This window comes from Callithrix jacchus, chromosome 10, assembly GCF_049354715.1.
Source record: "Callithrix jacchus isolate 240 chromosome 10, calJac240_pri, whole genome shotgun sequence".
Lineage (NCBI taxonomy): Eukaryota > Metazoa > Chordata > Mammalia > Primates > Cebidae > Callithrix > Callithrix jacchus.
Genome location: NC_133511.1, coordinates 79,255,535 through 79,271,151, shown reverse-complemented (window position 1 = coordinate 79,271,151; position 15,617 = coordinate 79,255,535). Strand labels below are relative to the sequence as shown.

The 15,617-nt window shown below is 47.3% G+C and overlaps 1 protein-coding gene across 45 annotated transcripts in view; it reads right to left on the bottom strand.

Moving 5' to 3' along the window:
* The window catches only part of BMAL1 (basic helix-loop-helix ARNT like 1), a 110,273-nt gene that overhangs the window by 79,561 nt on the left and 15,095 nt on the right, over positions 1–15,617 (bottom strand). For 3 of the 45 annotated variants that reach the window (XM_078340556.1, XM_078340558.1, XM_035265845.3), the window contains exon 1: positions 956–1,021. The exons of the other annotated variants lie outside the window; for them this stretch is intronic. The gene's annotated coding sequence lies outside the window, so the exon portion shown is untranslated. Of the gene's footprint in view, positions 1–955; positions 1,022–15,617 lie in introns of those variants that run through there. 45 annotated transcript variants of the gene reach the window in all.

Sequence of the window (15,617 nt, the reverse complement as noted above, 5' to 3'; positions counted from 1 at the left end):
TTTTAAGTGTCCAGTTCAATGGTATTAAGTACATTCATGTTGTTGTTCAGCCACCACCACCATCCATCTCCAGAACTCTTTTCATCTGCAGAAATGAAACTCCATACCCACTAGATAACAACCGTCTCTTCCCTCCTTCCCACAACTCCTAGCACCCAATAAGATTTTGTCAAATGAATGAGTACATAAATGAATGACGATATGAATGAATCTGACTCAATCCTCCCCACGAAAGCCACAAGGACTGTTTCCTTCTGCTGGATTCCTATGGTATTATCTTCACATCTTTCTCAGATTGATTTCAATCTATCTTAAATGATCCTTTTTTGCACAATTATATTCTCCTTCTGGGAAGGAACTGTGACTTGTTTGCAAAGTTAAGCTTAGGTCCAACAGCATGCCCTTAGTCTGTCCTGCATGTTGCTAGATCCATTGGTCAGGTCTCCATCCTCACCTTGCAGTTCCGACACCAGTTCTCTCCAGCTCTTCTGGTTTTCCGCCCACCTCACTGGCTGCTCCTTCTCTTTGCTTATTTCCCCTTATCTCTATCTCCTGCCTCTTATGTCAGAGTGTTCAGTCCTTGTTTTCATCTCATTTCTGTCACTCCCTTGGTAATCTCGACTAGTCTCCTGGATTCACATGTATCACCTCTATGCTGATGATAGCCAGATTTCTCTCTAAGCCTGGACCCTTCCTCTAAACTCCTGACCAGTATATCCAACTGCTTGTGTCAAGTTAAGAAGTAGATGGGAGCTTTGTGTAAGACACAGTGGGTGTCTCAAACTTAAACATGTCCAACACAGACCCCTGACCTCCCCCTGACCTACTCCTTCCAGATTCATACCTGCCTCAGTTTAAGACAATGTTCTTCCAGCTGCCCACACCAAAAATCTGGAGTCATTTTCGTCTCATTTCTCTCACTCCATATCTAATCCTCACTAAAACTGATTCTTACCTTCAAAATGTATTCAGAATGCGACCATTTCTCACCACCTCCACCGTCACCATCCTAGATTGCTGTGACAGCCTCCTAATTGGTGCCCTGCTTCCCTGCTGCTACCCTTGTAGTCACTCTACCTCCACCCATAGTCTATTCTGAACAGAGGAAGAAATCTGGTGCAACATGAATCAGATTCTGTCATTTCTTTCCTTAAATCCCTTAAAAGCCTTCCCTGCAAGGACGATGCCAAAAGGACGAACGTGCTTACAGCAGACTCTCAGGCCTTGGGGCAAGCTGGGGGCAGGAGAGTCTCCAAGCTAGTGTCCCCCTCTCTCCCACCTATTTCTCCACTGGCAGTCCTGACTGTATCACCTATTATCCGATTTCTCAAAAAGGAAGCTCTTTAAAGGGAGGGAAAAGCAATCAATCAGCTTCCTTTTCCAGCTGGATACAAGAAGCCAACAACACTCACACTTCTGAAGAAGCAATACGGTATGCCAACACTTAATAACATTTCCAAAGATAAGGCCGGCCTTCCAGAGGCTCATTCTTTATGCCCTTGGTGGCAGTAGGGAATCTTCCATAAGACCCCCTTCTCCCTGCCACCAGCTGGCTGCCAAGTCTTGCCTGCCCAGCATCTCTTAAGACTCTATCCCTGTCCTCCACCTCACTGATGCTGTGGCTGGATATGAAGTACAAGTAAAGTGAGTCAGGACTCTAAGCTAGCTCAGGCCTCATCAGTGCTCCTTGGAGCTACAGTAGTGGCCTCCTAATCAGTCTCGACACCTCTTGTCACTCACTTGGAACCTCAACCCCATAGTGTCCAGAATGATTTTATTAAACCTAACTTTGACCAAGGCCCCTGCTTAAACCTCTATGAAGAGCTCCTGCACTGCCATACTATATATTTTTCAAAATCTATTAGAGTAAACTGTGGTAAACAGTCTTTTTTATCTTCCCCAGATGCATTTTGTCTGCCTGCTCCTTTAAAAGACTCTGGTTGCCCCACAGGGGTGCAGACGATCCGACCCAGATTAGAATTCTACTCCCTTGCAACAGTGACAGGTCCAAAGGCAGGCACATTACCAAGCGGGCCACTCACAGCCTTTCCCTCAAACTGATATCCAGATGTAGAGAAAGGCTCTCCCCCTTCGCTGGGATTGTAAACTGGGGCTGCTGGCAGCTGTGCCCCCTCAGGCAGGGCAGCCTGTCTGCAGTAGAGAAGTCTGATGCCAACACACAAAGAACAGAAGGCAAGGAGCCAACTGGACCGCTGGCAGCATCAACTCGCATTCCAGAACCTCTTCCTTTTGCGCACTCCTACAGCATCTTTCCCAGTCATGGAACCAGTAACTACCCATTTATGCCTCAGCTAGCTGGACTCCCAACAGGCCCATCATGCCGTTTTCTGTATCTGTGCTTTTTCCCACATTGTTTCCTCTGCCCAGAATGCACACTCCCTGGATTTTTACCCAGCAGCCAGACTTCCTCTGTGGAGTCTTCCCTGAAGGGAAGCGCAGTTAGTCCTATCTTCCAGATCTGCTCTAAAATGCCTAGAATACACCCCTCTGCCATGCTTAGACCCCTCCCTCTGTCTCCACAATCTCGGAGCTAGCTAGCTGCTCAAGCTAGAAACCGTAGACCAACCTGCTCTCCTTGCACTTCCTCATTGTCCTCATGGACCTTTCTGTCCTTCCTTTCTGCTGTGGTCCTATTGTCATGGCCAGGACCTCAAGACCTACTGCTTGGACACAGCCACCTGGACTCTCACCACTCCCCCTCTTCCCATCCGCCTCCCGCTGCTGTCAGGGTTGAGCCTCCATGGCCCTTCTGCACCTACAGTACGGAGCCCTTGCATCTAAACTAGCCCTGACCTATATGCTCCAATTTCCCCCAACCACTTCCACTCTCAACAGGATGGAGCAGGTGCACTTTCTCTGAATCTACCTGCTAAGAACAATGAAAACCCCTCGGCACTCTATGCTAGATGACTATAAGAAGACTCCAAAGGGCAGATTGAAGAAGGTAGATTAGCTAGGGACCTCAGGACCCAAGAAACAATGCAGTGGTGAGCTTCCTGCATTTCCTTTTCTGCATATAGCTCAGACTTGGAACTAAGGAGACCAGCAACCCAAAAACGCCAAGGAGCACAAAGAGAAAATGCCCCAACAAATCTCCCTCTATCAAGACAGAAAACTTGGAGATAATGACCACTCTATTTCAGCCAAACACCACACACAAGAAAACCCACAGTCCTACTCACAACCATACCAGCAAAGTGCAAGTGGCATCTACGACAAACCCACTGCTGACCTTACACTTAATGGTGAAAGGCTGATGCTTGTCCCCAAGGCTAGGAACAAGGCAAGGATGTGCACTCTCACGGCTTTTGTTCACCATAGGACTAGCAGTCCCAGCCACCACAATCAAGCAACAAAAGGAAGTAAAAAACATACAGATTGGAAAAGATGAAATGAAACAACCCTGTTTGCAGGTGACATGAGTGTCTATGCAGCAAATCCTGAGGAATAAACGAACGAACAAAACAATTCTAGGACTAATGAGTGAGGTTAGCAAACGTGCAGGATACAAGATAAAATACAAAAATCAATTGGATTTCTATATACTAGCAATAAACACATGGATACCAAAATTAAAAAGACAACCGCATTCGCAATCACTGTAATTCGCAATCATTGTAAAATGGATGGAAAAATAACCTGCTCAATTCATTCACACATGCTGGGATATCTAAAATTCTGCTGGGCTGGCATTTTCACCATAAAAATGAAGGCCTCAACCCCATTGCTTTTAATAGGCAACGGTTTAAAGAAAAAAAAGAAATAACTATAATTTCTCTCAACTAACCATTGTATGGCTTAGCCACTTGAGGTCCTGTGTCATGAAAACAGGGATGATATACTGTTTTGCTCTTCAATTAAATAAAATACCTAGCGGGGACCCAGCATCTAGTAGGTGTGCACTATTTGTTTTCACAGCTCATTCCCTGCCATCTTCCCGATGAACTTTCTTCCCCATATGCTCCTAGTGAGATCATGGTCTATTAAAAAGTCCCATCTCTAGTTTCAGCCTTGGCAGGTCATGATTGCCAAGGAAGTACGTGGGAAAAAGTTTCCGCTCCCACTCTCACACACACGTGGGTTGTTACCCTTCAGCAGGGTGTCACCAGTGCCTGCAGACGGCAAGCACTGAAAGTGGCCCCCGGTAGGCACCTCTCACTCACTTAGAGTGCACACTCGGTCTCTCCCATGTCACTATAAACGGGTCCCAAGGTTTGGCCCAAAGACCCCAGGTGAAGTGAGACAATTCCCAGTGCTGCCTCACCTCTGCTGTGTGCTAGGAGGGACTCCGGGTGCCCTCCCTGTGTCTGACAGCTTAGTCATGAGTGAGAATTGCCCATCTGTGCTGAAGAAAGTACCGCAGAGTAGAAGAGGTCACGTAGGACAAGTCAGGGCCCAGAGAATGCTCAAATATCTTTTTCCAAAAAATTTCCCCTCTTGCTTTTGAGGGTAGGAAATGAGACTAATACTCAATATGCAAAGCCAAAACCTCAGAATAATCTTGGCTCCTTTCTTCCTCTCATGCTCCACTATCAATCCTACAGCAAAACTTGCTGGCCCCCCTTCAGAACGGATCTCAAATCTAACAGCTTCTCCCCACCTCTACCAAAGAGGCTCAGGGCCAGCCCTTCCTGTAACACACCTGGATAACACTCCCAAATGCCAACTTCTCACCTGCATCCCCCCTGCTCCACTCTCAGCACAGCAACAGCAGCCAGAGAGAGTCCTGTGAGACAGGCCTCAGATCCTGCCGTTCCTCCTTCAACACTATGTTCTAGCTCCGCTTGCCATTTCAAGGCAACCAAAGCCTTACAGTGACCTCGATGACCTGGCCCCCACGATCCCGTGCCCTCACCTGCTCCCACTCTCCTCCTCTCCTCTCCACTCCATTCCAGCCGCACTAGCAGCCTTTGTCTTGCTGTTCCTTTTGCATAAAGTGCTATTCCTCCAGCCAAACACATAGTTTACTTCTTCACCTCATTCACTGTGACCCACACCATGCCATGAGTTCACCAGAACCCACTTCCTTTTTTAGGGGGCACATGGCTAGACTTCCTTTCCCAGCCTCCCTTGCAGTCAGGAGTAAAGATGTGACTGAATTCTGGCCAGTGGGTGGGAGGGAGGTATGCTTCCCCCAGACTGGTCCATAAAGCCTTCCTCACCAACTACCCTCCCCTCTTCTCCCTCATGCTCCAGCAGTTGAATAGAAAAGAAGCTAAGGCCCTTGAAGAAGGCAGAGACACAAGATAAAAGGAGTCTAGGTCCCTTGATGACTGCAAGGAGGCCTGCCTGCTAACCAGGAGCAGCCACTTTCGAATTTTTCTGCACAGAAGTGCAGTTTTATCATGTTGCTACACTGAGATTTAACGGTTTGTTAACCTAACAATTTGTTGTCCTTTCAATGAGGTCTTCTTTGCCCACTCTATTTTAAATCCTCCCACTTCCCATCTTACCTACTTGCTTTATTTTTCTCCATAGTCCTCATTACCACATAGCATAATATATATTTCATTTATTATATCATCTCTATCTCCCCTCCAAGTTAGAATATAAGCTGAAGCCTTTTTTGCCTTTGCTGTACACCCTGGGTCTACAACAGATCTCAGCCTGTTGCAGACAATCATTTGTTGCCAATGAGTGAATGAATAGAGCACATGGACTCCAAGGTTCGAAAAGGCCCAGCTGAGGCCCAGCTCTGCCATCTACTAGGTGTGTGACCTGGGGTAAGTTTCTCTACCCCTTTAAGGTTCATTTTCGTTATCTGTAAAATGGGGGAAGTAACAGTATCTACCTCAAAGAAATTGGGAATAATTAAGATCACAAGCATAAATCCCTTAGTTTTGTGCGTGGTAACTGCCCAGGCTCTGTAAATGACAATTGCTATTGTTAATCAGCTTGAGGCCAGAGGACAAGACTGGGTTTTGGGCCCTAGCACAGTCAGTGGCAGGGCAACATCTCAGAGAGGAAGAGGCTGAATGGTTATTTGCATGCACAAACTCTTCCGGAACAAATAGAGGCAAACACCTAGGCAGTGAGATTAGAGAGCCGCCTAAAAGTTCTCAGTAAATTGCCAACCATCAGAGGAACCTGCCAAGTGGGGGCAGGGGCGATGACAAGTGTGTGCGGAGTCTGCAGAAAAGTGCTGCTTGTGGAGCGAGCACCACCCAGATGACGAGAGATCACTTTGTGCCTTTTAAGAAACAATTTTCACAGCAAAGCTCAAGAAAAGAGAGAGGTCTCTTGCATCATGGGGACAAGGTAATAAGGCTATAAAAATGGAACTCAAATAAACCACACACAGAGCCCACATGGGTCCAATTTTCCAGGGAAAATAGCGATTGCACAGCATTTAGATGGGGGAAGTCACACTTGTGCCTCAGCAAAGCAAACAGCTTTCAAAAATCATTAGGCTGTGGAGAAGCCACCGGGTTTGCCAAATTAGCAGTGCCAGCACTCACCTGCCCCCTCTGTCACACTCAGCTCTTTCTACAGATAAGGGGACAGGGATAGTGATACTCATCAACAGCTATGATCCCCCAGGAACACAGCACCCTGCAGCCAGAACAGGACCCCACAGCAGCTCCAGCCTGGGTCACCTGCTGCCCCTCTCCCCAGGCCCTCAAAGCTTTCTCCTTGGCCCAGACCTATTCCTCAGGTCTCTCCTCCTGGGATTCTCTGCAGCCCTGGGCCTCCCTGACAAACTCCTCCTTAAAGCTCTGTCTTCCTATGGCCACTCAGGGCTCTCACCAAACTCTCCTCCCATTCCCACCTCCCCAGTCTCCCTCATCACATCTCTGGTCTCTTTTCCACCTCTGCATTCCTGAAGGCTGATGATCCAAGACTAAACATACAGCATCTGTCCATCTTTCTGGTTCTAGTGACTCTTCTTTCCCCACATCAGAGGCAAGACAGCTTCATGGTCAGAAGCACAGAGCCTGGAGCCAGATGAACTTGGTCTGATCTTGGCTCCACAGCAGTGTAATCTTGGGCAATTAATTCATTGCTATATATCTCAGCTTCCTCATCTGTAAAATGGAGATAAAATAACACTACCTCATTTGGTTCACTGCGTGGATTAAGTGAGTTACTACATATAAAGCTTTTAGAACCATGCCTGGCACCTGATACTCTCCATAAAGTGCTACTATGACCATTACTACAGGCACCCAATGCTTCAGCCAAATCCCAAACCCTGCCTCATGTCCTTCCATCTCCATCTCCTCTACTCAGGCCTTTTACCTTTGCTGGGAATGTCCAATCTCCATTTCAGCCTGTCCCTCAAGGTGTCAGCAAAAGCAACTAGTTCCATAAAACCTTTCTTGATTCTCCTGCCCCTTAGCCCCACCCTGCCAGCAGTGAGGTGGAATTCCTCCCTTCTCTAAAAGGATGGAGCTGACTTCTCCCAGGGACCCCTTCTTAATCTCCCTTGAATAACCATTGGTTTTCACCTTACTTTATCCTTCCCACACCCTGTTCATAAGCTTCTCAGAAACAAGGGTGCATTGGGTACTTTCTCTCTAAAGTTTTATTCCTTGCAACCTTACACAGTGTAAACACTTGCAAAGCTTACAGCCCAGTTCTACCTAATAAGCTACCAGAGACTAAAACAATAAAATCAACAACAAATCAGCAAGTGAGAGGAAGCCTTCCCCATCACTACAAAGCCAACACAGACCTGGGCTCAAAACAGGACTGGGGACCAGGTCAGTGCTGTTTGTCAATTTCATTCTAGTTATTTCCTAATGACCAAAAAATCAAGTCCTTTCAGCAAGTCTACAACGGGCTTCCACTACTAAACGGCACTTCTGGAGAGGCTCACTCGCAATTAAGGAGACATGTTTTTTCTCAGAAATCTTATTTACTTTTTATTGCTATAAGGCATTTCTAAAAATATCCTTAAGAAGAGATCACTGTTTATTTCATTTTGTTATGTTTTCATCAAATCATCTGAAGCAGGACTACAGATCTCTTTGATTTGTGCAGGTAGACTGCTCCTTCCAAGGATTTATTGGCTCCCCTCCACACTCAGGAACAAACAAGGCACGAGTTACTTGTATACACACAGTCTTTCACTTACGACTAATTTCATGTTACTGTTTCCCTGCTTCTTCATTCATGAAAATCCCAACAAAGATGATTTGTAGCATTTGAAGTAAATTTTGTATATATCCTCATGACATTCTTCTTGAAACAAGAAATTCTGATTCTCTATTAAATCTTGGGCCATTGCCATTAGCTAGACAAATGCCAACTAATGAAATGATTCCATAATACACAGAGATGACTTAATGGAGCATTAGTTGAAAGAGCAAAAATTAGAAGCAATTTAAATGCTCCATAACAAGCTCATGGCTTACTGAAAACATTCTCTTGATAGAATATTATGCAGCCATCTTAGATGGCCATAGGGAAGACCAGGGGCCCATGGAAAAGGGCTGGGGTGTAATGTTAAGAGTAAGGAGGCCGCAGTGCAAGGTAAAGGCCAAGATCAGGGGAAGGCCAAGGTCAGTTCAGGAATTCCATCCCCAAGCAACCAAGAAGAGTGGGAAGGGAACTCTCCCTATGTTTGCAGAACAAATCCATCTCTGGATGAGCGAACAACTTTCAGCCCCCTCAGACACTCAATGTCAAGCTTAGTCCTCTCCAGTGTGGCCACCAGGCTCTCACCTGAAGGCCCAGCCCTTCCCAAGTCTCTGAGGCTAAGGCAGGAGGGATTTGCTCACTTGCTGCTAACCTAGCAGGTATAGAAAGTGAACTGAGAAAATGGGCACCTCAGCCAAGGCCTCGGACTCCTCAGTCCCTTGCCCTCTGTTGATTCAGTTGAAACTGTGCCGCCCCTGAAGGTACCTGAGAGCATAGGCTCTGCATGCTATGTGCAGGTCTGCAAGACAACTTCATCTCTGGAAGAGAAAATGACTCCAGAGCTTCTATCCCAGTGCCCTATCTCTCACCCCACCACAATCCCCAGTGTGGAACCCTCCTGCCAAATACAAGAGGCCAAAGTCATTGCCCTGACATTACAGCCCTCCTGCACATGGCCCCAAACCACTTACCATGCCTCCCAAGGCACTCACTCCTCTCCAGGTATGGCAGGGGCAGGTTTCCTGTTCCTTCTGCCACCCCCAGAAGCCATACTCCCTTCTACCCAGATCCCTCACAGGCCAGCTCAAGCCTTTTCTCCTGTACCCCTTCTCCCCAGCCACCTCCAAACATATGGGTCTTACACTGCCTCCCTTGAATGACCCCAACCTCTCAAAGCCTGAGTAGCCAAAAAGCCAGACTCTTACACGTGAAACCATCAGGTCACCCAGATTGTGTCATCCAAGGGACTCCTCTCTCCAAAATTTGTTCTAAATATACCACTGGAGACTCTCATTTAAGTGGTTGTCAAGCTCTCCCTTAACACCTCTTGGGAGAGGGCACAAACATCAGCTGGCAGTGATGCTGGTGCCAGACCCCCTCGTAAGAGTCCTGATGGATTAAAGAGCTCTTTCCACTTGCCACAGCCGCCAGCAGCAAGCACTTCCTAAGCTCCAACCACATGCCAGCTGGGGGCACAGACCACCTGAGATACAAATCTGAACAAGCCAGTCTTTGCCCCACAGGAATTCAGACTTGAACAGGAAAAAGTGTGAGATAAGCCCCACTACTGCAGTGTGATAACTGCGGAGCAGAGAGAGAGAAGGCAAATCAAAGGGGACTGCAGAGCAGAGGTGGTGATGATTTAATTCAGCATGAGAACAAACTGCAGAAAGGCTCAGAGAAAGCCACATTTGAGCCAGGGCCTGAACAATTAACAAAGACAATAAAAATACTGGCAAATCAAGTATTGGTGCTTCCTGTGTGCTGAGCACTGTACCCAACACTTTACCTGTGTGAATCCAAACTCATTCACTCATGCATCACTGAGCCCCTGCTGCCAGGCACTAATCTAGGCTCTGGGGATACAGCAATGAACAAAAATAACACTGGTGCCTGCCTGCATCAAGCTTATGTTCTGTTGAGAAAAAACAATAAAACAAATAAATAAGGAAAGTGTATAATATGTTAGATAGTGATAAGTGCTAGAAGAAAAAATAAAGCAGAAAGAGAAAGAGGGAACATCTCAGGAGCAGTGATATTTTAATTAGGGTGACATTTGAAAAAAGACCTGAAAAAGGTAAGCTAACTAGCCATATACACCTCTGGGGGAAGAATGTTCCAGGCAGAGGGAGCAGGCAGTGGGAAGAGCTTAAACAGGAAGCATGCCTGGTGTGTTTGAAGAACAACATGGATTCCATGGTGGCTGGAGCGGAGCTAGAGAGGGACAGGTAGGAGCAGCATGTACAGCTGCACAAGTTGTGCAATGCATAAGTTGGGGAGGGAAGGGGGTGACACTTATATGCCATTGGCCCTGGGGTGGGAGATGAGGTCAGAAGTACCAGGACTTTGAGGGCCATGCTAAGATTTGGCTTCTCCCCTGACTGGGATAGGAAGCTACTGTGGAAAGCGTTCTGAGCAGAGGCCTGTCTTGATCTGACCCCCCAGTCACAGGATCACTGTGCAAAGAATGCACAGTAGCAGGATGAAACTGGAAGCAAGAGACAGCTTTGGAGGCTACTGCAATCACCACACTCAACTAGTCTTATCCTCACAGTCCCGTGCAATAGGTTCCATGGGCACTCTTTCACAGAATAAGAGATTGGGCTCAAGAGAGATCTTATTACTTGCCTAAGGTCACTCAGCTAGGATGAGAAGCAATGGAAAGAAATCACTCCAGATGGAATGAACAACCTAGGCCATGGGGCAGGAGCTTGGCAGGGCCTAGCACACTTGGGAAAGGGCAGGCACATGGTTTGGGATGGCCAGAATCTCCCCTGGGGACACATGGCAAGGGCAGCGGGCAAAGGCCGGTCTGCAGCCTGCCCGCCCTGGAGACTCTCATGGGGCTGCTGGTGCCAACACCCACCAGCAACCCCCAAGCTGGCACTGCTCCCTGGACCGGAGCAACTGCCTCCTAACCCATCTCCCTGCTACACTCTTGTCCTCCTCACCACCAGCCCACAGGCAGCCAGAAGAGCCTTTAAAAACATAAATCAGTATTATTTTCTTGCTCACAGAACTCCAGAGGCTTCCTATGATGCCAGGCACATAGTAGACCCTCAACTGATGCTGGACAAATGGGCGACCCCTCATTCCTACAGCCTTCTCCAGGCTTCTCTTGTCTCAAAACCAAGGTAAGAATGACATCTTCCTTTTCTCCTTAGCACAGGGAGGTGACTCCATGCTGAGGGGAGCAGGGGGGCTCCAGCCAGGTATAGCTCATTCAGACCAAAGCCAGAAAAGGGAGCCATTCAAGCAAATTAAGGGACCACTTATATATTTTTTTAACAAAATTGGTTACTACAGAGCAAATTGGATGTACTTTACCATGCTGTGGCTATGTTAAGAGGAGGGTTACAGAGATGCCTGGGCTGTAACGACTGCAGCAGGCACACTCCACATGGGAGCCCTGGCACCCTGAGGCCAAGCAGCACCCGAGTCAGAAGAGCTCCTGACAACACTGTCACAGGCAGGAGGACAGTGTAGGCGCTGCCTGAGGCTGACAGAGCCACAAGCATGAGGTGGGACAGGAACGGCTCCCCACTGAGTCTGACTGTGAATTTAAGGGGCAGACCTGATGACCATATTCTCCTCTACATGCCGATTACAGTGAGCCCCAAACTTATCTTGGAAGCTGGGAAAAACTATGAAACTAAGTCTGAAACAAAACTTCACAAATTTGAGCCAGAGAATATTTGGAACAAAATGTATACATTTCCCAAAGGGTCATTACCACTCCCAGGATTTAAATCCAGACCCTCTGAGGGCCACATTCACAAGGTAAATATAGAAACATGTAGGTACACACATGCATGTATATAGGTACATTTCTAAAGGAGGGTAACAGCAACCAACAGAATGAGATATTAATAAGCTCCCCTTTCCCAGGAAAACAGAATTTATAACAAAGAGTCTTCCTAGTGGGCCTGGAAGGAGTCTTCCTAGTGGGCCTGGAACCACTGCATGAATGACTGACTCTGGTTAAAATCAGTCTGTGGATGGGAGAGGAGTGAGGAAAGTTCTGAAAGCCAAGTGATTCCCCAGACCCCTTCAGGAGGCAAACAACTTGCAGATTTCCATACTGCATCAGACAGGTAAGAGACAAGCTTCAAAGGCTTTGTTCTTCGAAAAGGAAGATGGGGAAGGGGGAAAGGGCTGGGAAAGCCCCATCACTAATGTTTGCAGGAGGAAGGGTGCTGAGTCTTCATGGAGTGAGGGTCCTGAGGGTTCCCAGAAGGAGAAGACAAAAGAGCAGGACACATGGCCAAGCCTCTAGACCTGACAAAGAAGTACAAAGGAAGACTCAACAAGGATGCTCAGGGAAACTGCATACATTTGCCTGACACCAAGCTCAGCCAGGTAGTCCAAAGCCAAGCAGACAGCGATGCAGAAAGGTCCTGTGAGTGCTGGTAATCAAGAGTTTCAGAAAGGCAAACAGCAAGGCAAAAATATTCTTACTGCATGCCAAGGACAGACTCTGAGCCACCAGGAAAGGGACTGGGGGTAGCTGGGTGATAGGGAGGCAAGGAGGAGTTAATTAAAAATAGTTCCCTGAAAACCCCAGCCCAATATCCTCACTGGAGGGGCACTGAGATGTTGGTACATCATTAAAAGTTGAAAATAATAGGAGAGAAAATATAAGCTTGCCTTCAGACAAAGCTGCAGCATGCATAAATCTGGACTCCTGTATGCACATTGGCTCCTTGTTCTTTAAAAAAGATGGCTATTTACCTGGGGCAGTCCATAGATGGGCAACTGGAGTGACCAAGAGACCCAGTCCCTAGCTCATACCCTCAGCTTTTGCTCTCCATCTGAAGGCCCTAGGCTGGCCCAGATTGGCTGAAGGAGAGAAGCTTAGCCCTCCCATGGGGTCTCCTCCACCTCCTTCCTTCCCACCAGAAAGCCCAGAGGACATAAAAGGAACCAGACTTTGCAATCAGGGATGTAGGTTCCTATTCCAACTCTGGCCCTCCCACTCCTCATCAAATAGGCACCTGTAACCTCCTCTGGGGCTGTTCTTACAACGTGTAATTATCTTTATTGATTTCCCCATTAATCCTCTCTCTCTCCCTCTCTCTCTCCCCTACTAAAATGAAAGTCCCATGACAGCCAAGGCCAGTCAGCCTTGGTCATGGGCCAGCATCTAGAACACAGGCTGCCTGCCACACTGAAGGAGCTCAACAGATAAAGGCATGCCCTGGGAACTGTCTTCAAACACCAAGCAGCCATCTTCAAGAGCCACACCTGAGCCTGCCCTGCCAGCTGTGGGCCAACTGCTGCTGGATGGAGATGGCCCAGTGCCTTCCTCCAGGGAAGCTCAGCCAGCTCAGCACCCCTAGCCCTTCCCTGCAGTCTTGACTGTTTCTCTTCACTCAATCCCAAGAGCACTGCTCAGGTCACTCACTTGAGCAATGACAAAAAGGAAGGGGAAGCTGCACAGGGACAAGAACAGCAACGTGCTCTCTTCTATCTACAAGAACACTGGTGAAAGAAGCCACAGTCAAATCAACAAAGTCATGAACAAGAACAGAGAATGCTGGAAATAGCAGGGGCCTGAGAGAGCCAAGGACCGGGTCATGCAATCCCAGGATAAGAGAGTCTGGGGACCCTAAGGTACATGTGAGAACAGGATAAAGAAAAAAAAAATGGTGACACAGTGAACAGGGAACCCACAAAATTCATTTCCTTAAGTAACTGTAATAAAGGCTAGTCAGATTCCAGGAGGAGAGTTACTCAGGACATTTTTCCTAACACATTAGGAGCCCTTGGCTTGTTTCTTGATTTCCAGAAGGAAAGCATCCTCTTTATAACAAGTTCCTCAATGCCTCAATCAGAGAAGAATCTGGATAGGTCTGAGATAGTGTGACAGTTTATAGTTCAAGCCAGGTTATGAAAAATAAAAATTTTTGATTTGGCTTGAGAGTGTTAATTTGTGGGACTAGTTTTTAACTGGTCTTTGATGATGATAAAAGTAATTCACACTCATTGTTGAAAAATAGGAAACCACAGAGAAGGAAATGAGAATAAAAGTCACCTCTAATTCCATGAGGTGAGAACTACTGTTAATATTTCAGTGCCCCCCGAGTGTTACAGCCCCCCGGCAGCAGCGCTCGCCGAATCCCGGGGCCGAGGGAGCGAGACCCGTGGCCGCGCTCTCCCCACTCCCGGCGCCCACCCCCGCGGGGGCCCTCCGCGAGGGGGCCGGGCCGCCCCTCCCACGGCGCGACCGCTCTCCCACCCCCTCCCCGCCCCTTCCCCCCTCCCCGGCGACGGGTGGGGAGGGGTCTCCGCGCGGGAGGGGGCGGGGCGGACTGTCCCCAGTGCGCCCCGGGCGGGTCGCGCCGTGGGGCCCGGGGGGTCGGTTTCTAGTCACTAGAGTGGATCGGCAACCAACAGAATGGGAAAAAATTTTTGCAGTTTACCCATCTGACAAAGGGCTGATATCCAGAATTTACAAAGAACTCAAACAGATTTACAGGAAAAAAACAAACAAGCCCATTCAAAAGTGGGCAAAGGATATGAACAGACACTTTACGAAAGAAGACATATATGAGGCCAACAATCATATGAAAAAATGCTCATCGTCACTGGTCATCAGAGAGATGCAAATCAAAACCACATTGAGATACCATCTCAGGCCAGTTAGAATGGCGATCATTAAAAAATCTGGAGACAACAGATGCTGGAGAGGATGTGGAGAAAAAGGAACACTTTTACACTGTTGGTGGGAGTGTAAATTAGTTCAACCATTGTGGAAGACAGTGTGGCGATTCCTCAAGGCCTTAGAAATAGAAATTCCATTTGACCCAGCAATCCCATTACTGGGTATATATCCAAAAGACTATAAATCGTTCTACTATAAGGACACATGTACACGAATGTTCATTGCAGCACTGTTTACAATAGCAAAGACCTGGAATCAACCAAAATGCCCATTGATAATAGACTGGATTGGAAAAATGTGGCACATATACACCATGGAATATTATGCAGCAATCAGAAATGATGAGTTTGTGTCGTTTGTAGGGACATGGATGAATCTGGAGAACGTCATCCTCAACAAACTGACACAAGAACAGAAAATGAAACACTGCATATTCTCACTCATAGGTGGGTGATGAAAAATGAGAACACATGGACACAGAAAGGGGAGTACTAAACACTGGGGTCTATTGGGGGGAAAAGGGGAGGGCCAGTGGGAGGGGGAGGTGGGGAGGGATAGCCTGGGGAGAAATGCCAAATGTGGGTGAAGGGGAGAAGGAAAGAAAAGCACACTGCCATGTGTGTTCCTACGCAACTGTCTTACATGCTCGGCTCATGTACCCCAAAACCTAAAATCCAATAAAAAATTAAAAAAAAAAAAATTTCAGTGCATTTTCCTTCATCTAAGCATTACATTTTAAAAGAGTTTAGAGCACACTGTGAATATAATTTCAATTCCTGTTTTTTTCTAGTAAAGTCCATCTAAAAACATTCCACAGAGTCTGAGAAAGAAGTTATTTCCTTAAAGAATA